This window comes from Falco punctatus, assembly GCF_963210335.1.
Source record: "Falco punctatus genome assembly, chromosome: 2".
Taxonomy (NCBI): Eukaryota; Metazoa; Chordata; class Aves; order Falconiformes; family Falconidae; genus Falco; species Falco punctatus.
The window spans coordinates 106,688,024-106,712,809 of NC_137581.1; the positions used below are offsets into that span (position 1 = coordinate 106,688,024).

At 36.8% G+C, this 24,786-nt stretch overlaps 1 long non-coding RNA gene across 5 annotated transcripts in view; it reads right to left on the bottom strand.

Moving 5' to 3' along the window:
• Positions 1-24,786, bottom strand: part of LOC308058564 — a 351,504-nt gene that overhangs the window by 40,122 nt on the left and 286,596 nt on the right. For all 5 annotated transcript variants that reach the window (XR_013925880.1, XR_013925881.1, XR_013925882.1 and 2 more), the window contains one exon: positions 24,191-24,244. This is a non-coding gene — a long non-coding RNA (uncharacterized lncRNA). The remainder of the gene's footprint in view (positions 1-24,190; positions 24,245-24,786) is intronic.

Below are 24,786 nucleotides of genomic sequence, written 5' to 3' on the forward strand. Positions count from 1 at the left end.
ATAGTCACTGTTACTAGCTGCAAACCAGGCTTACTTCATGAATGTCTCAATAATGTGCCTTTTATTCCAGTGCTTATTACACTGACTTCTTTGTAATGGATTTAGATACAAATTGTAAGAAACTCATATATGAATTAACTCAATAATAACTTTAATATACTGGCAACAAAAGCAATGCTTTCCTAAAGTTTAACACGGGTGTTTTTTTTTTTAATTCCCCTCTTTAGAAACTGAAAGCATGAGTCACACTATTAAAAAAAAAAATTTTACTTTCCTTAGCAACCAGATCTAAATACCCACAACTTTCTTAGAGATAACCAAAGCTTTGACTGAGTATATGTAACATTAAGGTATTTGCACAACTCTAGTGCTTAGCTAAGACAAAATGTGCCTAACCACCTCTTTCTATAGACCCTCGATTTTTTGTTTACTTTCTATTTTTAGCAGTATTAGATTAAACACCCCCCCAAAAAGTTAGTTTTAAAAAGTGTGAACAGCTGACTATGTTAAAATTAATACACAAGGACTCAGTTTCAAAATAACACGTTTAAAACGGCTTAAAAAAAGGAAAAGAGGAAAAAAAGGAAAAGAAGCTATACCTGATATGAAAGGTACGTTTTCACCCCGTGCCAAATACTGCTATATGAGCAACAGTGAAAAAAACCAGACAAAAAATTCCTTCCTTCTTTCTTTCTTTTTTTTCTTTTTTTTTTAACTAAAAGAATCAATCTCCTAGGCTCATTTTGTTACACTGTTTTAAGAAGCTCTAACACATCCTGATGTCTCTGTAGTGAAACATGCCAGATTTTTTTTTTTTTTTTTGGAAGCAGGAGAGTCACTTTTTTTTTCTGTACTCTTGTATGTAGGACAAACTCAGATTTGTTTCTTCTTCTTAGGGCTCCTGTTCTTTCTCGGAAGAACACCAGGATGCCTGTCTTCTCTCTCTTGTGCTCTTCTCGGAATTCCAGGCACAAAGCACTGCGCAAAAGCTGCACCAATCCTTGCCGCAACTGCCTGCACAGGACTAGAGGTGGGGAGAGACCAGAAAATTCACCTCACCCCTGTGCCGGTTTTATAAATGGGGATTGCACAAATCTGCCGAAGCAAAGGGGTGAAAAGGCAGGGTGCCAGTTTGCTACACTATGCTGCAATGATCTCATGTTCAATGCTGTCGCCCCGTTTGCCCAGTTCAAACGCCTGTTCATTAAACAGGAGGAAGAAAAAAAAAACCCACAAAAAACTGAACCAGAAAAATTAAAAACAACTTTTATCCTTCAGACACTCAGGAGGGCTGTTCTAAACTACAGATCAGGAAAAAAAAAACCACCAAAAAAAACACCCCAAAACCAAGTAGTTTTAAAATGCAGTTATGAAGTATAAATATTCTGCTTATATTTTCTTTCTTTCTTTTTTCTATTAGGAGATAAGAAGCAGAATTTATCAGGCGTGAAAGGGACAGCCTCCTGGTGGTGTGCCAAAAAAGCCAGAATAAAGGCAAAGTTGTGCTTCAAAGCTCAGTCGCTTGCTGAGTCTGGCTAAAGTCAAGTATTAAGATCCACCATTTTCTGAGCCATGTAAGAAAAGAGGAAAAAAGTCAGAACGGGCACTGCTTTCCAAGTCTCCGTTGGCACCATCACAAAATCTCAGCCGTAAGGTCACATGATGCTCTGCCAAATGTGGAGTGCATTCCCATAAACCATTCTGCTGATACTGCGAAGGCAGCTATTGTCTAGTTTATACCCAAAGTTCAGCCCACTCTTCATTGAATTAGCTGAAAAACGCATCACCTTTGGGGGTTGGGAGCCATGGAAACGTCTACCTGGCAGGGTGCCCACTTTTTCTGCCCATCAACCAGAGATGGAATTGTGCTGCCTAATGTAATGATGACTAGGAATGTGAAGAGTCGTCCAAAGTGAATCTGATTCTTGCAAAGCCTGCTTCATTTGCACAGCAAACTCTGGCTTCTTGTCGTTAAAAAGGGGAGGGGGGGAGGGGACAAAAAAAAAAAAAAAAGAAAAAAAAGGCGCCTTTCTCTTAAATGTAGCAATTAAAGGTCTAGTAAACATGCCTAGTCTGCAACTTTCCTTCATAACATACTGAAATGGTTCCCAAAATAAAGCACTTGGTATAACACAAATTTTCTGATTTAAAGCAGCTTTTCCCTGAGTTACTGTGGCATCCCCTGGACATTTTTGCTCCCTAAGAAAAAAGAAAAAAAAAAAAAAGTACTCAGCAGATACCCAGCAGATCTCTCATCTCTTCTTTTTACCTGTCTTTATTACCTCCTGATTTTATCTAGCACAAACTATACATGTGTGTGGCAACACCCACTAGTAACAGTGGGGATGCAATATTGCTGCAGTCTTTCCTCAAAGCAGTCTCCTGAGAAAGCTGGTTGTGTTTCCAGCAGCACAAACCCCTTCATCTAAGCCCTCTTATCTTCACTAGTGAGTAGGACAGCTGGTCTGCAAGTTTGCAGACTGGCACATATGAGACCAGTCAGCACCCTCCTTTCTTCAAACCGCATTTAATCCAGCTTTTATGGAAAGAGATGCAATCAGGTAGAATTTATAAAAGGTGCAAATCACTAAATAGACTAATAGACATAACTCTTCTGCTACAGACCTGAAATTTCAATTTTGCCCACCTATTGTACTAAAATGTCACGTAAAATGCCACTTCCAAATGAAAGTACCACGTAACCTACTAAGCAACACACACACACGCTCTCGCAGCACCTAAAAACCTTGCACAGAAGCATTTATCTCAGAGCTCCGCGTTGTGAACAGATGAACAAAAATCCACTCACTGTTTCTACACAATGAAGCTGAATAGCTACTGCAAAAGAGATGGTTAAAAATGTGGTAATTTCTCTGATCCTCCCATTAATAAAAACGGAGCCATGGGAGGAGCCTCTCTACCTATTAGCATCTCTACAAATGCTCCCATGAAGAGGAGGTTGTATGCTAAAGAGCTTACAGCTAAAAACTGGTAAGGAAGGGCAAACAACAGGCTAGAAACCGCAGCGGGAGGACAGGAAAAACCATTCCCAGGGACACTGTGGGCAGTAACTCTCCAGTTCGGCAACTTTTATGTTTTGTTTTACAGTTCTTTCCAGTTTCACTTTATTTACCTGGAGGAAATTGAAGGTTCATTACCGAAGGAAGGAAGTGTGAGAACAGGGGCTTTGAAGTGGAGGAAGAGGGTTACGATGGTGGCGCAGCCCTCTGAGGGAGGTCCCAGGGCTGCCCACAGCCGCAGGGCTGCGGGGCCAGCTGCACCCCGGCCGGCACTGGGGTGCTGCAGGCAGCAGGCCAGCGGTATGGGGCAGCCCTTGCTTTGCTCCTGGCACAGCCTGCGGGCCTGCACCCAGGTTTTGGGGCAGGCAGGCATGGCTGGGAGGAGGAAAGCGCTGGGGCAGCCTCTCTGGATGACGAAGGGTGATGGCAGCAGGGCCTAGTGGAGCAGAACGAGCAGCCTCACAGCGGCAAGGGGCTGTGAGGGTGTTCTGGGTGCAGCACCAGGGGGTGGATGCGGCCCTGCTCTGCCTGCCAGCCAGCACCCCTGGGACCAGCACTGCTCCGGTCAGCTGGCAGGAGCTGTCTGGCAGAAGAGAAACTTGCTAAAGCCCCAGTAAACCAGTTCCTCTCTTTTCCAGATTTGGAGCTTTGCAAGAGCCAGCAGTCAGAGGAAAGCCCTTTGATGCTGTGACACGGCATAAGACCTCTCAAATAGTCTTTGAGCAAAATTCCATATGCATGGTTTTGAATCTAGAGATTCTTTTCTTTGGCCTGTGAACTAAAGATGGCTCCCTAGGTGCTACCGACGAGTGGAAATGGTGCTTGTCACTCTGGCTATTTGCCACAGTAGTCCTGTGGCTGGGACCACAGGGACTGCACCGACTTCCAGGGACCACGAGCAAACCCTGCGTGTCATTATGCCTCAGCCATAAAAATGACACATGGGTGGATTCTCCTATAAATATCTTTGAGATTAAATAATCTCTTTGAGATTATTTAAAACTAAATTCATTTATCTAGGTTGATAAAACTCATAAATTCCAATGTATTTAATCAACAATTCTGTAGAAACAGATATTCTGGTTTTATCATTTTAGTAGTTTTCTTATTAATTTAAATCAACAGATCAAAACAGACTTATTTATTTATTTATTTCCTAACAGGGCAAGTGAGACTCAAGTTGGGTTCATTCCACCTTAGGTTTTATCATTGACCATAAAAATGTTTAGGCCGCAACACATCAATGTCTTCAAAGGAACCACCCACAAGGGTACAACCTACAAACCCAGGTGCATTTTGAACTGCAGTTAAAAAAAAATGGTTTCATTAGAATTTAGTAGAAATCTCCAACTAAACAACAATGAATTCATATCCTCCTCAAATTTACTACTATTATTAGCAGTGATGGTATGTGAAAAGGACAAGGGAACAGCCTGACTTTCAGATCTCAGAAGGGTGTTTGCCACTAATTACCAATAATAGGCAGTCTGAGCTGGGTAAATCTGAGCAGCAGCTTTTGAGGGGTGACAGCCACAGAATCTTACACAGTCATTTTTATTTTCCATGTGTGAAAAAAACACTTCAACATGTGGCTAGCCCTTAATAATGAGTATTCACTTCACCAATATTCAAGAAGGATGTTAGAAAGCTGTTAAAAAAATCACTTGCATATGTGCCCAGCAACAATTAGAGATGTAGATGAATCTCAGAGTGTTTGGCCTATGAACTAGTACAAGGGCAACACAAAAGGAAACCATAAAAGACATATTTGTGGGAGCGCCTGGCCCTGTTCATCTGCAGCTGGAGGAGGCAGGGAGGCTGCGTGGAGAGAGGCTGCACAGGATGGACCTCTCCACAGAAGAAGAAGGCACCGATCCTTCCTCCACCTGGGAAGCAGGAAGGGGAAGGCAAAGAGAACAGGAAACCTGGGCTGGGCTGAGGGTTTCTGCTCGTAGCTGCATATGGTTTTCGTGTCTGTACTCAGCTCCCACAGGACAGCTGGCACCCTAACCTTCTTAGCTTAACGTCCAGTTTGCAAGCTGACTGGAAAGGAAGGATCAGAGCCTTCCCTGGGCAATGGCAATTCGCACAAGACAGAGAAAAGCTGAGAGAGAACAGGGAAGAAACACAGCAGTGCTCTCAGAGTGAAGGGAGAGGGAGGGGGCAGGAAGGGAATCTCTGTTCTTTCACACGGTTGTTCTTGAAATCAAAACCAAAACTAGCAAGTATGCCACTATTTGCTAAAAGTTGAAATTTGAAACAAAGTGAAAAGGACATGCAAGGGCTAGATATATCACACATTTCTGGATAACTTTAATGTACGGTATTGCATCATGTAACACTTCACAATAAAATGGTCTTGCTCTGCAGATGCATTCTTAAAGGCCCTAGTATATAGAGGTGGCAAAAAATATTTGTAAAATAATGCAAATGAAAAGTTATCATCTGCATGACACTTTCATTTTACCTTCAAATGGCACTGTGCCTTCTCTTTTTTTCTGCCTTAAGGTTAACAACACCAAATTAGGAGACTTAAGCAAGATGCTTCATGTTAAAAGCCAGAGACGTCATTTAACTGTAGTTTTCCCCTTTCTGAAATTTTTATGAAAAATCTTTCTTTAAATTTCTTCTTCTGTAAACTTTTCACTGTGTTACCTGAAACCTATTTAACTTCTGGCCACGTTAGCTCTATGGCTGGGTACCTGAACTTCACAATCTTCTTTCTGCTTTGCTACTTGAGAAAAAATATCTTTCAAAATAAATAGCAACAAAACCTGAGCAATTCACATCCAGTACTCTTGTTCACACAAGAAAAGCCTTCTTCACAGGTGTTTTAAGATCAACTATACCCATAAAACTGCAGATATTCATAAAAAGCAATGGGTGCAAATACAATGAACTGAAACAGCTACTGAAAATTCAGATGAGACTTTTCCATAACTGTTCCACAGTATAAAGACATTGCCCACTGAAAATGGGAGCTGCCCTTCTGTTCTTCACAGGCAAGCACAGTTGTGGTAGAATAAGCAGCATGGCTGCAGTGCCAGAGGAGGGCTGGCTCTGGGAGGAGACCATTATGAAGCCCAAGCAAAAGCCAGGCTCTACTGCTATTCCCCATTTTAAAAAAAAACATTAGGCTTTTACGGGTGATCATTCAGATAGATATGACGCTTTCTCCACAAACAAGGAAACTACCTCAGACAGGTATAAATGCTGTGGTGTTATAAAATATCAAACCAAACCTGATGATGGGAAGAGCCTTGACATACACATTTCCTTCAACATACTCATTTCAACCCTCATTTATTTCACACCTGTCACTCTAGAAGCACTAAATAAGTTCAGAGCAAGAGATGCAACAGTCAATCTCCTCACATACACTAAGTCTTAGACATAGAAAACCACCTCTTACATTCTCTTTACTTAATTTGTCTCTTGCAGGTCTAAGTGCAAATACAACTGAGCATTATCACCACCATTCATCAGATGAAAAAATCTGAAGCATCTAGCTTCTCCCCCCCCCCCCCCCCCCCCAAATTAAAAACTTTTAGCACATCATTCTTTGAAACGGCAAAGTAGTATGGCAGTTAAATGTTTTTTCCATTTCTAGAGCCAAAGGTACCAAAGATTAACTGTTTTCATAAACAATTTATCATTACTGTATAAAGCATAGGATACCTGACACTGCCTAATGTTAAGTACACTGCACTGAATCATAAATACTACTTTGAGTTAGATCATTTCTAAATACCACCTACACAGTTTGCACCAACTTGACCACTATCTTTGAAAACTAAAAGCTGAGGATACCTTGATCTAGTTCCTGGTCACTAGAGCAGGAGGACAGTAAACACAGGGAGTTAGCTAGCAAAAATAACTCCTTACATGCCTTCTACTTGTGATAAATAAAGCAATGTTGAGTTCTTTCCTTAACATCTCTTCAAGACAAGGACAAGTATAGTCAGAATTGAAGCCAGAAACTGCTTCATTAATTCCTGACTTAGCAGCATGCTTAGTGCCCAGACCTGCCCCAGTGTAAGTCCCATTCCAATGCTCCCCTTCAAAAACTGCTGCAATGCTTAGCTGAGTTGCACACCTACATATATGGAGCACCTTCGCAACACCAATCCTCTCCCAGGCTTCAGAATGAAAAACCCTTCAAGGGTCTGGGATTGCACAGACATAACTCGGTGGAAAGCGCAGATGGCTTCCTGTTCCCTACTGCCCAGGAAAAATAAGTGGCCCTGGAGGACCCTTGCTACACAACCTGCTGGGCAGCAAGGGTCCTCCAGGGCCACTTATTTTTCCTAGAACTCATTCTTGACCTGAATGTAAACCGGGAATAAAAAGGATGCCGCAAGGGCGATTTTTTACCATTGATTTCTCAATCATTGATAAACAGTTTTTATGTTTTTACTGCATACCTTTCCCATATGATCCTGTATGAATCCTGGCTGCTCAGAACTTAAAATCTTACGCAATGTTATTTAAGAGAAGCATTTTGCTTAGCTGGTTTGAGTCAAAAGTAGCCTTCAGTAGAACACGTGCTGTGTGTCACCTATCCCCCTATTGCTATAACTGACTAAAACCTCACACCTCAATATGGCACAGTTCACTGCTCATGGGCAAAGAGAGATAATAAGTATTTGTAAAACATCCTTAATTATTTCAGGAAGGAAGTTACATACATCTTTAGGCCCTTATCTTCCTACAAATCTGGACAGAATGTTTCGCAGGCAGGTGTAAGTACACATATCCAAACACACCCCACACAGTTTGGTAATTAATTACAAAAATATGGGGCCTGTGCATGCACTTTGCTGGGTTACATACTTAGCAGGTTGAGTTCTGTTAGCCAAAAAAAACCCTTGTCAGGTCATAACTCTAAGTTGAAAAGAAAGAACAAATGCATTATAGCCCAACATAAGGTGTGTTTTTGATTCAGCAGACTAAAGGATCAATTAGTTCTGAAGTAAAAATGATTAAAACTGGATAGAAAACAGTTTTTCTGTATCCCACTTTTCAACAGCCCTATGTGAATTTTTAAGTTCGCAAAATAATCTGACTCCAAACAGCACAAACCTTCAAATCTAGATTTTAAAGTACTTTTATATTGGAGCAATTAACACTTTGTACACTAAATTGTTTTAAATAATAATTGTAGATTTTGACTTCTTCAATATTTTTAATACAAATGGCTACTCTTTCAATTTTTTTTAAATTTGCATTGGCATAATAAGAGTAATACCTACACTTCAAAATAATCAACATCCTCAGATAAACTGAACAACATAGGGGTGGAGGCAGAGGAGATCAAAGGCATAGAGCCTTCTCGGAAGATTGAGCACGCTATGAGTGATCAAAGGCAGAGGAGAGAGGACACTGGATTTTAACTCCTGCTTCCACTATACATGTATAATTTACAGGTTATTGAATTGTGGGGAGGGGAACTATTTATGCATTAAATATAGGTTACAGACCTGAAAAGTTATTTAAAATACAAAAAATGAACTTTGATTGTTGAAAATGTCTAGGCAGGCTTTTCACAATGCACTTTTCCAATATTTTTTTTTCCAAAAGGAAACGGTGCTAATGCAAGCACCTTTCTTTTCAATGAATCAGCATTTTCTGAAAATAAATAAATAAAATTAACAAAACCAAAAAACAAACCAAAAAGGCACACTATGGCTGGTTGGCATCATCACAGAAGAGATATTGTGCAGTTTGAAAGTAATATCTCTCAAGAATAAAAGAAAAGTCATGTTCTCAGTACAGAGCTACTAATTATATTAGCTTGTTTTTCAGAAGATTTATAGCACACACAACTCAAAATCTTTATTAAATTACAGTTCCACACTATCTATCTGAAATTCACATTGTGCAGTTACATAAAGACATTTCTTTATTTTTTGTCCTACACATCTTGGCCATATTCCTGTGTACAACCAGACTTCCTTCCATGAGACTTTTCACAGCTTACCAGCACAGGGCACTCAGCTCAGCACTGAGACAAGTTTTTATGCAACTGGTTGAGTATCTTAGCTACCAGATCCTTGGTTAATTGGTCATTACTCATCTTTATCAGAATTAAGTTCTGTACTGGAGAAAATATTTGCAATTAAAATTGTCTTAAAAAGAAAGGATTATTGCCCCAAAGTTTTGATTTGGCAGGTCAGTTAAGAATATTTTACCAGAAAATCCTGAATAACTACATAGAAAATAAATACCAAGCATTATGTGTACATATTCAATAAATGAATTCAGCAATGCACAGATTTAATAACAATATATGAATTCATATAATTTGTGACTTCACAGCTCATTGAATTTCATGATAATATATCTATCTATCTGCTGCACTAGTGAATATATAACACTGTCAATTTCATGTTAACATCAGATTGTTTTCTCTCAATGGGGAGACAGGAGCCACACCACAGTCAATATTACCATAGTGTAGCTGAAAACAACTTGAGCTTATGAAACGGTTATAGTTCACACTTGATAGCCAAAGCCGCAGACTTGGATGATGGGTGACAATTTATAAATAAGCACAAAATTGTTATCAAAGAACTTGAAACATGCTGAACCATTAAACAAAAGCAGATAGCACAGGCTGTTAGTTACTGGTTTGAAATTTTCCATACTGAATGCCTGAAGTGCACAAAGGAGTAACAAGGGTCAGGTACCTAGAAGGTGTTTTCATCTTTCCTAGTAATAAGCAGAAGACCTTTATTACTTATTTCAAATTGTGACAAGAGTACTTCAGTCCTGTTTCAATATCTTCCTGGACTTCTGAACTACTAGCAAATGTTTACATAGGCTTTATGGACTTAACGACATTAAAGACATTTTACTTCAGTTTTGTATAATGCCTAGTTCTTTGGGATCAAAGGCAAGAACTTGCTTTTTTTTTTTTTTTTTTTTTAATTACAACAACAACATATAAAGCAACCTTCAAACAAGAGTGATCCAATATGAATACAATGCTTTTTGATCAGTACTGGGCATATCATGGCTTAATAACTAGGAGGCATTAATTGTTCCAGTGGCTCAGAGGCAGAGCATCTACAGAAATGTGTACAGTCTAGGTGGAGGGAACTGTGCTTTGCTTTCCAGAAAGACTTGGTTGTTGAAGAGAGTCAGTTTATAACACTGTCACAACACATTCATAATGAGTTACATTCAAAGGGTAGGCTGCTTCAGGGTATGTAAAGGGATGCTTCTGAAGATATTCTCATGCCCTCTTTTTTATATTTCTCTGACTGTAACAGGAAATTAAAGGTTACTAATCATTTAATCTACAAATATGTTACTTTCAGTTTGTTAACAGATGGTGCATTCAGCACAACTTCAGTGGACTATATTTGATTATGTATCTGCTTCCTGAAAAGGTATTTTTCTAAAACACTATGGTAACCAGTGCTTGCAGAGCATGAAACCAAGCAACAGATTTCTGGAATGCATTTCTGGATAGCTTTTATCAAGGAGGAGAAAAGCAGAATGTAACATGTAGAAAACAGTCCCCGTAGTTAAAAAGCAGTTCCTTTCTGCAAACAGAATCTAGTTCTGTCCTCAGAGGATTAACAACAGCCATGGGGTTGGGAATTTAAGAGAAATATACTTTCACAAGGAACGCCAGTTTCCTATATGAATTTGAACAATATATACTTGATAGAAAGCAATGTTGTGCACAAAGCTTGCAGCAACCATGTCCTTCATCCAGTATGTCTAATGATGAACCTTTTATTTTCGTGCTCTGGGAGAGGAATGGATCTGTATAATGTCTCTGGGCCTTTATCATGCAAACTCTTACACTTGTATTCAACTTTACTACAACTAGCCTCCTCACTGAAATTAGGGGAATCATCCACAACAATTTAAACAAGTATGCAGAACTTTTTTGAGTATAAGGGTCTTGAAAATAAAACCAACTATAGCAGATGCTGGTTCTAATTATGTAAACAAAAAAATAGCGCAGTAAAATTTCTATACTTTATTGAAGTCTCTTCAGATTATCTAAACAATAACATACAACTTTAAGATGAACCAAAACATCCATCAATATGTCATCATCCACCTCAGATTGTTATCTTACGCTGGTACCTACTGACAACTTGTAGCAGTTTTAAATAAATAGCCATGTGGCTTCTCCTATATATATGTGGGGGATCTCCTAATAAATTACCTCCTTATCTACCTGACAAAATGTTGCTTTTGCCATGAATAGTGCCTACGTGTTTCCCTGAACTTCCTCGCCATTTATCCACTTCCATCTGGTCTCTATATCTAATGAAGAGCCTGGGATGATCCAACAATCTAATAAATAAGCATAGGTATTGCTTTGCTCTCAAAAGATGTGGCAACATACTAGAAGTGCCTAATAATGAAAAAGAAAATGAATATAGTATTTGTATATACATTGTCAGTCATAATGTAAATCCTAATGACTAAGTATCTGCAAACCAAATTTATTGTAGGAAACAGTATTTTTGCCAAAGAAGACTTTCTACCACAGCACTATTTCATTCAAACCTCCTCTTGTGAGTTTTGTCCTGAAACGTTTGTTACTGTGGAAGAAAAATTACATGTCAAACTAATTTATAATAAATTATTCAATTTTTTTATTTTGGCAACTCTTCCCAAAAAGACAATACTTTTTGATTCAGTGTGATGTGACCAAGCCCTCTATTTACTTCTGATATTAGGGAGTTACTTACCAACAGTAACTTCTATTTTACAGGCGTATTGCCCATCCTGAGCTACTCTGCAGATACTATAGAGTGTATGTACACACAGACACATAGGTAGTCAAAGAACCCTTATGAAAATATTGCTTGGCAGTAAAATTCCTATATTACTTTCTTGAGTACAACACATGACAGTAAAGCCTTCATCTCTCTCACACCCTTTCTCTGTCTCATGAAGCCTTCCTTGGAATTAGGTTCTGGAGCAGAGGATACAGAAGAGACTAGTATGGATCTGTGGGTGTTATAAAAAAATCAGAGTTATTTAGCTCATAATTAATCCCTTTTTCCTCTGCCTGTGGCATTGCCCCCACAGTATTGTAAGAAATCACTACTGACAGAATACTCACTTCTGGAGAGGAAGCATAATTGATAGGTTGCTGCACATTGAAAGTTCTGTTCTTCAAGAAAGCAGATTCTGCTCCTGATGTCAAGTTGTGCAATGTAAATCATAAAATTTGTGAAAATGTTTAGGCAGTAACCATACAAGTTTCAGGTTAATGTTGTACTGTGAGCTTCTAGAGATACTATTCACATATGATGCTTAACAACTGAGGCATCGGCCTGTTGATAATGTGTCCAGCTGTGAACACCTTGTTCAGCTATAGTCTAAGTCAAGCTGGACTATCTGTATTTTCCCACTAAAAGTTCCAAATTGCTTATTTGAACCCCTAAATATCTCATGTACTACAAAGCAGTAAATAATGTCTATTGAAACTAGAAAAATATGTAGCTTTGCCTTTCCAGGATTTGTGAAAACAAGATTATTCAGCATAAACTGATTTAAGTAAAAATCCAGCACAATTTTTTGTATATTTGGGTCCAAATTCAAGCCTTGCATTGTTTTCCGAATTAAAGTGTTTAGTAGGATGAACACTGGGATTTCAAATGCTGTACTCTTTCCAGTTAAAGAAAAAGGTGCTAAGCGAAACATCCATTTGCTATTTGACATAACTCAGAACTGTGTAATAGCTATCAGAAAGGCAGTTGCAACATTTACAGAATAACCTGTGACACAAAATAAAAGCAGTGCAAAGAGATGCTGTTCTAAATATGCTTCAGCCCCATTTTTGAAGATAACAGATTTGTGAGTAGTTAGGCATAGACTAAAATTAAATGATCAAGAAATTTTAAAGGCTGATATCAAGGAAGAATTATCCATTTAGTTAGTTGGGTATTTCTTTAGCATATACTGTGCACAGATATTGTAACTACATATATATATATATATATATAAAGATTTCATTAAGAAATTTTTGTTCATTTAAACAACTACTTTAAAAACAGAATTTTATTGGACCTTCCTGCAGAAACTGACACAAAAATACCTCAGAATTGCAGAAGATTTTGAAATATCATACTATTCCTTTTATATTTGATAGAAAGAGTGTCTTCAATTGTTCTTTGATATTATTTTACTCCATAGTTTTCTAGTTTGTGTTTCATTATTTTTAGAGTCGCCTCAGTCCCTGACAGTTTATATATTTTCAACTTCTTGCTTTTCCTGTGTGCTGAACGCAGTTTTACTTTTTAGCTTAATGGCATTTGCCTATTCTCCTTTTAATACTCACTTTGAGTATATTCTGAATGTAGGTTTTCTAGGTATTTCCCCAGCATTGCTTAGTTAGAACACAAGGTCACAGGTTGCCCAGGTACCAGCAACCCTTGTCAGACACAGCAAGATTTACCAAAGGGAGGTAAAAACACCTTCTGCCCTGGGAATAATGTCAAGGAAGAGCTATGAAGATGCTATATTTTGGAAACTTTGTTCCTTTCTAAGTTTAAGACTGGATTGATTAAAATCCAATATTCAGAAATTCTGGTCTTTTTTATAGGTTGTTACACATTTTAGCAGTCTGTCAGACATTTCTGAACTACTCTGGAAATAGATATCAACCTTCATGAATCAAATGGCAACCCTTACTAGCCCTAACTTCCAAAAGTCTGCTATGTTAGCCAAGACATGTAAATATGTTCTCTTTCACCTAATTGGATATAATTTTCATCATTAAGGTTCTTTCTTCCTCTTTTATTTAACATTTTCACATGCAGAATTTGTTAACATTTAAGCAAGTTTTCACACGTTCCCTACTCCACCTTTCCCCAGCTCTACAGGAATCATCATGTAATAGCAGAGCACTAAGCAACCGATGCTAATACCATAGTTTAATGCACCACCAGTAAGTAATCAGATATTATGATGATAAGAACATTAAAATAGCCTATATGGAATAAAGTATTTCCATTGTTCATTTTTTATCTTCTCTACCAATTTGGATTTCTATGCTTTGAGGGAACTTATTTCCCAGGGGTACATCTATGATGTACTATTTAAATGACAGCATGGTTGACATGAATTCTTTTACTCTGTATAATCAGGTCTATTATACTGATAATGTACAACTTCTAGGAATATTTAATTGTCATTCAAATACTTAACCACACAGATACCTAATGTTTAGTTCATTGTAAGGTTTAATTAATCTCCTTGTTACTGATAAAATGCTGTGTGTAGAAAAAAAATATAATCCACATCGTATTTCATAATTTCTCATCACTAAAATATTTTATTTGGATTAGACCCATTCACTTGCTCCTTCTTAATTCAGTTTACTTTTTCCTGTTGGAATACAATCTAATCTAAATAGTTTCTTACTCTTTTTTGCTGTTCTCTCTTCAAAATGTCAAATGTACTTAATTTTCAAGATTTCTAGAAATTTTTAACTTCTGGTATCAGTGCCTAAAGAGTCCTATTTCCTAACTGGAGTACAAACATGGAAACCTCAGCAGATGTATAATAAAAAAATTTTTCATTTTGCTGAATCAAGATATCAGATGATAAAATTTTATTATGAGTAATAATCTTTTATCTATATCCTACATGTAAAATTTTACTACATTTTTTACATAAATGAAATAATCTTATACAAGTATTGTATAATTTCTTGTAAAATAATAATTTTATTTGCCTTTATTCAGAACTGTGCTTTTCCCAGTGTAGCTTGTGAGTTTGTTTTTTTTTTTTTTCTAGAAGAAGGAGCAGGATCATGAGCAGGACATTTGCAACAAATTTGGATGGAGAAACATTAGAATATGCAATGCTTTGTAAAATAAATCTTGTTCATTTTAGAGATAAAATTCAATCATTTCAAGTGAGTAAGAAGATATTAATCCTATTTAAACTGCAGATGTTAACATGCCTAACTGTAATGTTGCTAATGATATTTTCATAACGTTGCCATTACAGCTACATGCATTATACATACAGGCTTATAGCCAAGCTTACTGCTTGATTTATTAAGTCTCCAAGAAACACTTCTGACTGTCACTGCCAGTAGATTCCCTAATTCAATACCTTTTGTCAATTTTAAACTTTTTAAACTTCTTAAACTAGAATTGTTTTTATATGATTTGTCTAAATGAATGCACATTAATTGTAACCTAGAGTGATGGTTTCTGTACATGTGAATAGAACATGAAGAATAATACATAGTACTTCACAATAAAACAAACTCTTAATTTATACTTATGAAAGTAATGAGACTACTTGTATGAATAAGTACCTTCACTGGTAAAATTTGCAACTGGTGCTCAGGCCTTGTGAAGGATAGCAGGAGAAGAGGGAACTGTTTGGTGAAGCATGTTAAACATATGACTCCTCATGTGGCTCTCCTACCCTTTGCAGCTAAGAGATGCTCATGGAGATCATGGCTTTCCTGTTGCTGCTCACCAAAATGGCAAGGCAGGTAATAGATAATAGGAACGTGTTTTCAAATCTTCAGTAAGACTCAAAACCAAAATATGTAGCTGCTTCCCTCTAAAGACATCACCAAGCCTCTGCACCATCTAACCAAGAAGAAACAAACCTGCCAAAGGCTTTCTTAAAAATAGGTGTTTTCTTCAATTACTTTTTTAAGTGGGTGAAAAGAAATCATAGCACTTAAGGGCATAGGTACAATGGCATTAATGGACAGCCATGATCAGAAAAAACAAATTATTGACTTTCAAATGTTACCAAGATTCAACAAGAGCTGTAACTGTTTATAGACTGGCAATTCATCTGCTCGCTTAGTTGTCAAGTGTGGAATTCTGGCATTTAAATCCAGAAACTGAAAATGTTCACAGAGATGAACAGAAAGTACAGTATTTGTGTGAGACAGGCAGGGCTGGGGGTGTAGAAGGGTATGGCCTAACTATGCTTGACACTTTTTTTTTTAATTACTGTGGCTACTTTTTTTCAATTTGAAACAGCAGAGCTAAATTTTTATAGATGCACTGCAAGTGCTTATGGGAGTATGAACTAACTAGGTGGTAAAATTCCAAGGAGGAAGAAATCTACCATTCTTGTTTAACAGTGCTACTAAAATGGTGGCTTAGATGACTTGTGAGCTAAGTATCACCACCATCAAAGCGTGAGCACCTAGAATCACTACCTCTTTTCTAAAGTGAGTGATACCATCATATGCATAAATGTAGGTCTGAAGTGGGAGTGTAAGCAGGACTCAGTATGAGCAATTAAGCCTTTTTTTAATATACTGCTTAGGGGCAAAACTTAGTAATGCTGTATGCTAGAAAAAGCAAAAGCAATTCAGAATCTGCCCCAAAGGAAGAATACTTATTAAAAATATATCTTTTTAGTACAGCTTGAAATGTGTAATCTGTTTAAAAAATGTTGAGCACAATATAAATGCAGATTATGCAAGGCTCCACTAACCAAAAAGCCTAGTCACAGCGTTATGACAGCTTTATGACACCTAACCATCATAGCAAGTGAAAACATGGAAGAGATGGCAGGTGGGAAGAAGTACTTGATATTCAAGGGAAAATATTAATGGATGTGTATAAAATGTAACTACCTTTTAATGTGTCATGGTTAGGAATATTTGCATAATATTATCCTTCAGATTGCAATGTGTACATATAAATTTTACAGTGTCACTTCCAATAAGTCTGGCATCTGTACATTCAATGGGCCCAATCTAGCATACTTGCATCTCTCTATCATAGATATTTGAAGTCTCAATTGAGGAATTGGCTTGAAAGCAAGACAACCCAGATAGACATGAGGAAACATCAGTTTGTGGAGAAAACCTGAAAGCCCCCAAACTAATCCTGTTCTAGGAAACTGTGTCCTGCAACATGAAGGGGTGCTCCAAGGCACCCTTTATGCTTTCCCCATATATGTTCTTTCTTAAGTTATTCTTCTTCCTCTGGATAATGCCTGTTACGTATGTACTAGAAGTCTATACGTAAATACATACATACTAATAGTCCATGAACAGCCTGCAAACAGCTGAGAAAGAAAGGCGTACAGAACAATTTAGAAATAGGACTGAGGAATTTAAAAACAAACAAAAAAACCTCAGTGATGAAGAATTACGAAGCCAAGCATATACTCCGTATATGCCCTTAATCCTTGGTGTCATATACTTCCTGGCACATTTTTTACCTCTTCCATTCTGCACTCCCCACTCTTCCCTAAGAAGTACACCATTAGATACTCATGAAATGTTGGCTGTATTTTTTTTTTCTTTTTTTAAACGATTATGCTTCTTATTCAATAGCAATAGACCAAAGAAACCACAAAGCTGTATGCGTCCAGTCTTGTTATCGATGCAAGCAAAGTCTTTTCTATTAGATGGTGGCATTTTGGAAATTACTTTGATGCCCATCTGCAGTGGAAAGCAGGAATTACACTACAGATCCTGTGAGCCCAGGCTGACAAATACATGATGTTTTCCTTGACTACATGAGACACCACCAAAAAGAACAACACCTTGCAATAGTTTTGTATTCTGTTTACCCTTAAAAGCATGAAGAAAACATTACAATCACTGAGTCTCAAGGAGATGAAGTTATATCTAGGAGTATGCATTCAAGCACCATAATTTTCTAGCAGGACCCTGCCACATTCAGTCTTCAGACTGATACATGGGGAACAGATTTAGATCTGTAAATCTGCCATTTCCTAGCTCTCTTATGTTTAATTTTGTAACATAAGTAACTTCCTTAGAACGTGATTTCCTTACAGTGTAGTTTCTATTCAGGAAGAAATAGATGTGCTTGCTAAAAAGTTTTTCTGTTTTGCTTCATTTTAAAACCATCATGAGATAATAGGATACAAAAGATTAAAACATATTACTGTCTCAGAACAGAGTCAGTACACAAAACTCTATAATTTAACTTCTTTAATTTATCATAGCTGGCGGTGTTTCCAGCAGGGAAGTTGTAAAAAGATTGGAAAATACTTTAACTCATTTTTAGCAAACCTTTCCTCCTCATCCTTTCTACATTTTAATTCCTGATTATTTGCTTAGTTGCATTCCAAGATCAGAAAACAAAGTTGTCAATACTGTGTAAGAACTATCCCTGGAGAGGGTTAGAAAAATGAAACTGTTGAGAAATCACAAGACAATTGTAGACCAGCTGTTCATTGTGCTATATATTAGGAAAATTAACCAAGTAACTTCAGACATAAAAGACACAGTAATAAAAATAACTTCCTGAAGATACCAGTTCAAACTACAAAATAATACTGCTGGTATATTTATATATGAAATCTCCCTTAAATGTTCCAGGAAAAACTACTTAAAACTAAGCCTTTGGACATACGACAGCTTTTAAGATACTGTAAAACACGAAATAAGTTAGTATCTCATGCAGTTATTAATTTTGAGAAAATGCCAAAGCCACAGTAGTCCCAGCTCTACTGTTCCAAGATGAGGCTTGTAGTTCACCACTCCTGTAACTTCTGACATACTACTGTCTGGAGGTATTTGAGAAAAAAAAATATTTTACATACACTATCCTATCCTTACATATCTGGCCAATTTTTAAAAGTAAATTTGAAGCTCTACAGAATCAAACTGGTGAGGTGTTTCATCTGAAATGCTCACATAGTCTACTTCAGGTGACTGGTAATTTAGGTTTTATTTGGTGTTTCCTTATGAAGACAAGAAAGTGTAGAATGAAGAATGAAGGCATAATAGGCAATTGACTTAAATACTTGCTTTAAAATTGTTTAAATTTAGAATAATTAGGCATGAAACTATTTTTTTTTCAGGCTTCCTTCTCCTTGTAAAAATCATAATAATATTGCATAAATGATGAGATTTAAGGAAGAAAAAAAGGACTTTGTTCTTACTTTTGAGTCTTGGATATTCTTGCTTTCAAAACCCTCTCAGAAATACCCAAGAGTCTGCAGTTAGAATAAGTCTTTGAAAATGTCCTCTGTAACTACTAAGGCTACAAAGTTAAAGAGAGCGTGAAAGGAGGAGTTCTTTCATACTCATATCCAACAGCTGAAGCATTAACAAAATTATCAAATTTTGCAAGATGGATGGCGGAAGTAAAGAATTACCCAGTTTGCTGAGAGCTTGACCTTGCAAATGGCCTCCTATGCTTGTACGAAGATCTGTCAAAATCTGTATTGTCTGAAAACAAGACCTTTCTCTGTCTGAATGTAGCTTCAAAACTGGAGCATATACATACATATACATATATATATATATATATGTGTGTGTGCTGGCAACTTAGTATATAAGCTTTGCACAAAGAGTATTAAAAATATTTTAATTCATTATTTACCTTGAGGCTCTTATATGATTAGACTTTCCTAGGTCTACAGACATAGCACAGAGATGCTGTATATTCCACACACATTAGAACCTATTGTTCCAAGGTTTGTATTTAATTTCAAAAGATCACAAACCCCCCTTATTTTCCTGTAATAAAGACAAAGAGAATGCTTAGTGGCAGAGCTAGTTAAAGGGAGACAGGGGTTTGGATCTTGACTTGAATATAGACAGTTGGCTGGGACCACAGTCCTGATCCACTAATGAAGGCTCGATTTCCCTTCTCTAATTGTCTCTCAATGACTGTAGCACACACAGCTTTTATTCTCCATCAGCAGCTACTCCCTTTACCAAGGTGAGATCTGCATAGGAAGGGCTTGATCCACCATTACTAAGGTTGTGTTTAACTGTCTGGGTGCAGAATCTGACCCAGCGTGCACAAAATGTGTGATCAAAGTGAGGGATTATTTCTGATGATAACCTCCTGCTAGGAAAAAGCAGATATATGTGCTATAACACTGAAGAAAGTCAGTCCAGAGTAGTAAAAACCTTGGAGAGATCTACCATCCAAGTGATCCACAGGATTTAGCATAGCTGACTAGTAGCTATTACTACACAAGAAGGGAAAATGGCAATGAATTTAGGACTAGTTAAATAAAAATACGGCAAATGAAAATTTATAGACAATGTTAATGGGTGCTCTACAGGCTTCCATTACTGACATAAACTGAAGAGAAAAACCCTCTTAACGAACCAAAATGGCATTAGTTACACTGAGATTCACAAGCAATATTTTTATAATTACTTGTACTAAACTCCTTCATAGTCTTGCACACCCAAGCTGAAAAAAAGTCCTTTCGAACGAATGGCTTCATTTAAGGCCTCTCTCAAAATGTACATATTCATATAATTTTATCATTGATTAACAGAAAGGGCCCAGAAGAGCAATTATTTACTGCTAGGCATTATGAGAAATATCTCTGAAATAAATTATTTTCAATAGTGAAAACTATTAGCACATGAATTAAATTGCATTCTTCTAATAACAACACTGCCTTTTAAAGGACATTTTGCACTCACCCAGAGATACATGGAATTCTGAGTACGGATGCATGCAACCCCTAACAATCAGTCAAGAATCTGCTTTTGTTTTTCTTCTGGTTGTTAGTTATTCAGAGGCAAACTGAATAGATTTCATCTGTATTGATTCTGTACGAAACTCACCCCTATGCACAGAAACAAGCACACAATTTTATACCATACAAGACTTCAAAATAAGAATAATATAGGAACTGCCATGTGGGATGAAACCCAAGGCCAGTACATCCACTATGAGGTCTCTGAGAGAGGCAGGACCAGGTGCTTCGAGAAAGTTTAAGTGAAATGCAATTAATATATAGTGATTGATTTATTTTATTCTAGCTTGTGTACCTTTTGGTTTATAGTTTGTGAAGAGATCTCTGTACGTATCTGAAACCTGAGCGAAGAGTCATTAGCTGAATCCTGTGGTTTTGTTCAAGCACAACACTGGCAACCAGAGTTCCTGTGTGAAAACTGTGAATCCAATTTTCACTCGCAATGACTATTCCTTATAATGCGCTGCCTCTGCCAGTAACTTGGTGTGCTAGGAGAGTCCTAACTTGCTAAAATTTCTGAACATTTCAAAGAGGCTCAAGCACTTCTGGAGTACAAAAAACTTCTGAATTAATTTTCATGTCAGTTACCAGAGCTCTTCTGGCATATACCTTAAAGATTTTTTCTCCCAAGATAGCTATTTAGAGCTCTTTATATTTCATAGAGACCTCAGATTGACTCCTTGTAATGAAAATATAAGGTACCACCAGTAGCTCAAGAGTGCATGAAATGTAGATTTAAAATGAAAGAATGAGAAATTATTATTTTTATGTTGCATTTTCTATGTCCATATAGAAAATATCTGGTCCACAATCTGTGTACTGTATGGAAATTGTGTATTAATAACTGACTCATACTTTTAGTAGGCTTTCAGTGCCTCTGAGAATACCAGTAGGCTTGCAAACTTTAAAATACAGCTTTTTGTGAAAAAGCTAATTATTGTAAGAATTGTTGTTGACCATTATCTGCAGAAAACACCATTACTGCACAATATTGCAATAGCAACCCAAAGCCTCAGTCAGTAGGCAATCATTCAGGCTCACAACATCCTTCCCCACAAACAACAACAGAACAGGGGGGTCATCACAAACATGAATAATCTTGAAAACACATTGATTCATGTTTTAAGTACATAGAGAGGTGAAAGGTGCCAAATCAGCTCGCATTTCATTACCAGTAGAAAGAATCAGCACAGTCATCCATGCTGATCTGCTTATCATCACCTGAATACAGCCAAACCCCTTCCCTCATAGCAGACATGTTATAAGCCAGCATCCAATTAATTCTTAGAAATGTGCAGGATACATACAAAGACATTATGTCGATGCAGCAGAAGAGTGTACTTTAGCTCATTTTTCCTACTTTATGAAGGCTACGATCATCACCATTAAGGATAAAAAAGCCCATAAATGAAGCCAGTAAGGAGAGTAAACAGTTTGTAACTATGAAACTCCTTTTGGGGGTCAGACCCAGGCCTAAGCCTGGCCTTTGGACTGGTTTTCTTAAAATATGTCATTGGCAGACAGATACGTTTTATCCAGAAACACAGACTAGGCAATCTTTGGGAGTGGGGGGCTGGAGTAAGAGGGTATGGACAGTATAGGAAGGAGATGGGAGAAAATAGTTTATTCACTAAAAATGCAATCTAGATGATCAGATGAATTTGACTTCATTCTTTTAATAAAAGAAAACTATTTGCTCTGTTAAAGAAAGTTTTGTGGAAATCTTACTGAATTTTATTGATTTTTGTTTCAGTAAAGTTATTAATGATATTAAAGAAAAAAAGACTGTTGAAAAATTAAATTAAATTTGTTATTTGAGCTACAATGATTTATCTTCTCAAATTTCTCATATTGATGAATAAACCAGTTATTATTCCAAATCAGTCTAAGCATTACAATTTCATTACAGTTTATACCTGAAAGGGGAGTGACATAACAAGCTCTTCAGGAGACACCTTGATATAAGACGAGGAATAGAGATAGTCAACAGAGATCCTTTTGCTAGAGCTGTTAAAATATATTATTAACAGATTTATATATTATTGATAATTCTATCTTGTAATGTTTTGAATACTAAAATTAAAAAAAAAATATTCAAGCCTGAATAATGAACCTTGGAAGAATGTTTAATTTGGACATATTCAAGATCCAAAGAAAGAAGGCCCAGAGTTGGGGGTGGGGGTAGGGGGGTGGGGTGAAGGAAATTTTGTTCCTTGAGCATTTGCCCCTTGTCACCAACGTTTTCATAAGAAATGTTTTTGAGAACTCCTCAAGATTAACATTTGAAATCACTAGGTGATTTTTAATCAAAGATTTCCCTCCCTGCTTTCAAGTCTGTTTGCAGTCTATTTTGCAAACAAAATCCAGAAATATCAGACAAGGGGAACCCAAAAGACAGCACTAGCTGAAGTCTACCTCCATTTTTTAAAGGAAATAAACGTATTGGAAATAATGGGTTTGAAACCAATTTTCAGAAGATCCAAAGGGTAGAAATTGCTCCTTGGTGAAATGAGATCGAGAAAGCTTTCCAGGTGTTGGCAGCACCAAGGAAAACTCCAATGATAAGAAGTTAGAATGATGAGAAGATGATAAGAGACCATGTCATCTAAAATAAAGATAAGGTTAACAGTACTGATAAAGTGTTAGAGCTATGGAACATTTCAACATGAAAGAAGGACCTACATAAGAACTCTGTGTTCTTGTTTACTCTTCTGTCTGTATTTAGTTATTTTAACCAGGTCTAAGATGGGTTCATTGAAAAGCACAGGAACTTCAAATTTAAGGCAAGTCATATCTGTATACCACGAACAAAACATTCCATATGAAATAGTATCTTTAATTCATTTAGTCCACCCTTTTCTCTCCCACCAAGTTATCACATCACTCTATAAGAAGCATCAAAAAATGACTGAATTGGGTGTAGGCAATATTAAAGCTCTACTGCATGCAAATTATATTGCCCAACTCCCTCATTAAAACCCATAACAATAGAAGAGATGGCCCAAAAGGTGTTTTCTGCAAACTGTAGGTACAGCATAAAACACCAGCTGATTAAACTGGAATTCCACAGGTAAAACATACAACCCAGCCTGCCAACCTAAGCACTGTAAGAGTGTAAATTGGTGCTTCACCTTGATTTTTTGATGCCCAGCAAACCAGATAATTAACTGCAATTCCATTCTTTTCACAATTTATTTTCATTCATTTCAGATCTACAGAAATGGTATTTATAATTTCCAAAACTATCTCCAATTCCCATCAGCCACTCAAGTGTTGCTGTGCCATTCCTGTGGTGTTAAAATACCATCTTTGGAGTTCTCATCAAACAATCCTGTTTGCAATGCTGATATCATGGTAGGTAGAGCGAGACTGATAGCACTCAGTGAATAAAAGCTCAGCTTGTAAAGCTTTGAAAAAATACAAATATTAATGCAAAGGCTGAGGAAACTAGGACAACAAGAGAAAAGAAGAAGGGAGGGAAATAATAAAATTAAGCACATCTGGAAAAGAAACTTTTCTAATTAAAGAGTATAGAACTCTGGAAATTTCAACACATTTTTAAAATTAGAAACTGACAGCAGCATTTTGAACATATTTATAATAGATTTTAAAAATTTGATCCAACAATGCAGAACATTGATCTCTCAGAATTAGTTGCCTCATGTGCAGAAAACATTTTAACAAAAAAACTGTGACTATGCATATTTGCTTACCGGGTCAGTTAAACAAAATTCACTGGCCTGAGCAGAATACGTTGTAAAAAAAACCTGTAAAAAAGAGAGAAAAAAAAGTTTAATTATACTTTATTTCTCTCTTGTATTTTTGATGATACATTAATAACAACTGGTTACTAATGTATGGAACTGCAAGCAGAAAAATCACACTAAACAAAAAGCTTCCTAAAATCTATTGGGTCACTGTCTTCCCAAAGAGTTCTCACTGCAGCAAAACTGTATTTATAAACTATAGTACTAAAAGCAACAGAGATACTATACCATGCTATTCAAAAAGGATTAAAGGTATCTGTTATATGGTTGGTATCAACTTTTGTGTCTTTTTATTCAAATACTAATGTACACCTATCATTATTTCCTTATACTCATAATATGTCCATTTGGTTAAAAAAAAAAAAAAAAAAAAAAGCACGTATTTCTCAAATGTTCTTCAGGGCATGTGAATACACAGAGTTCATTTATAACATTTCACATAAATACAGTATGAAATTATTATTAATGTGATTAACACAAACATCAGAAACACATAATGTAATGCAATTAATACAAATATCGGAAAATGTCAAATGTTAGCC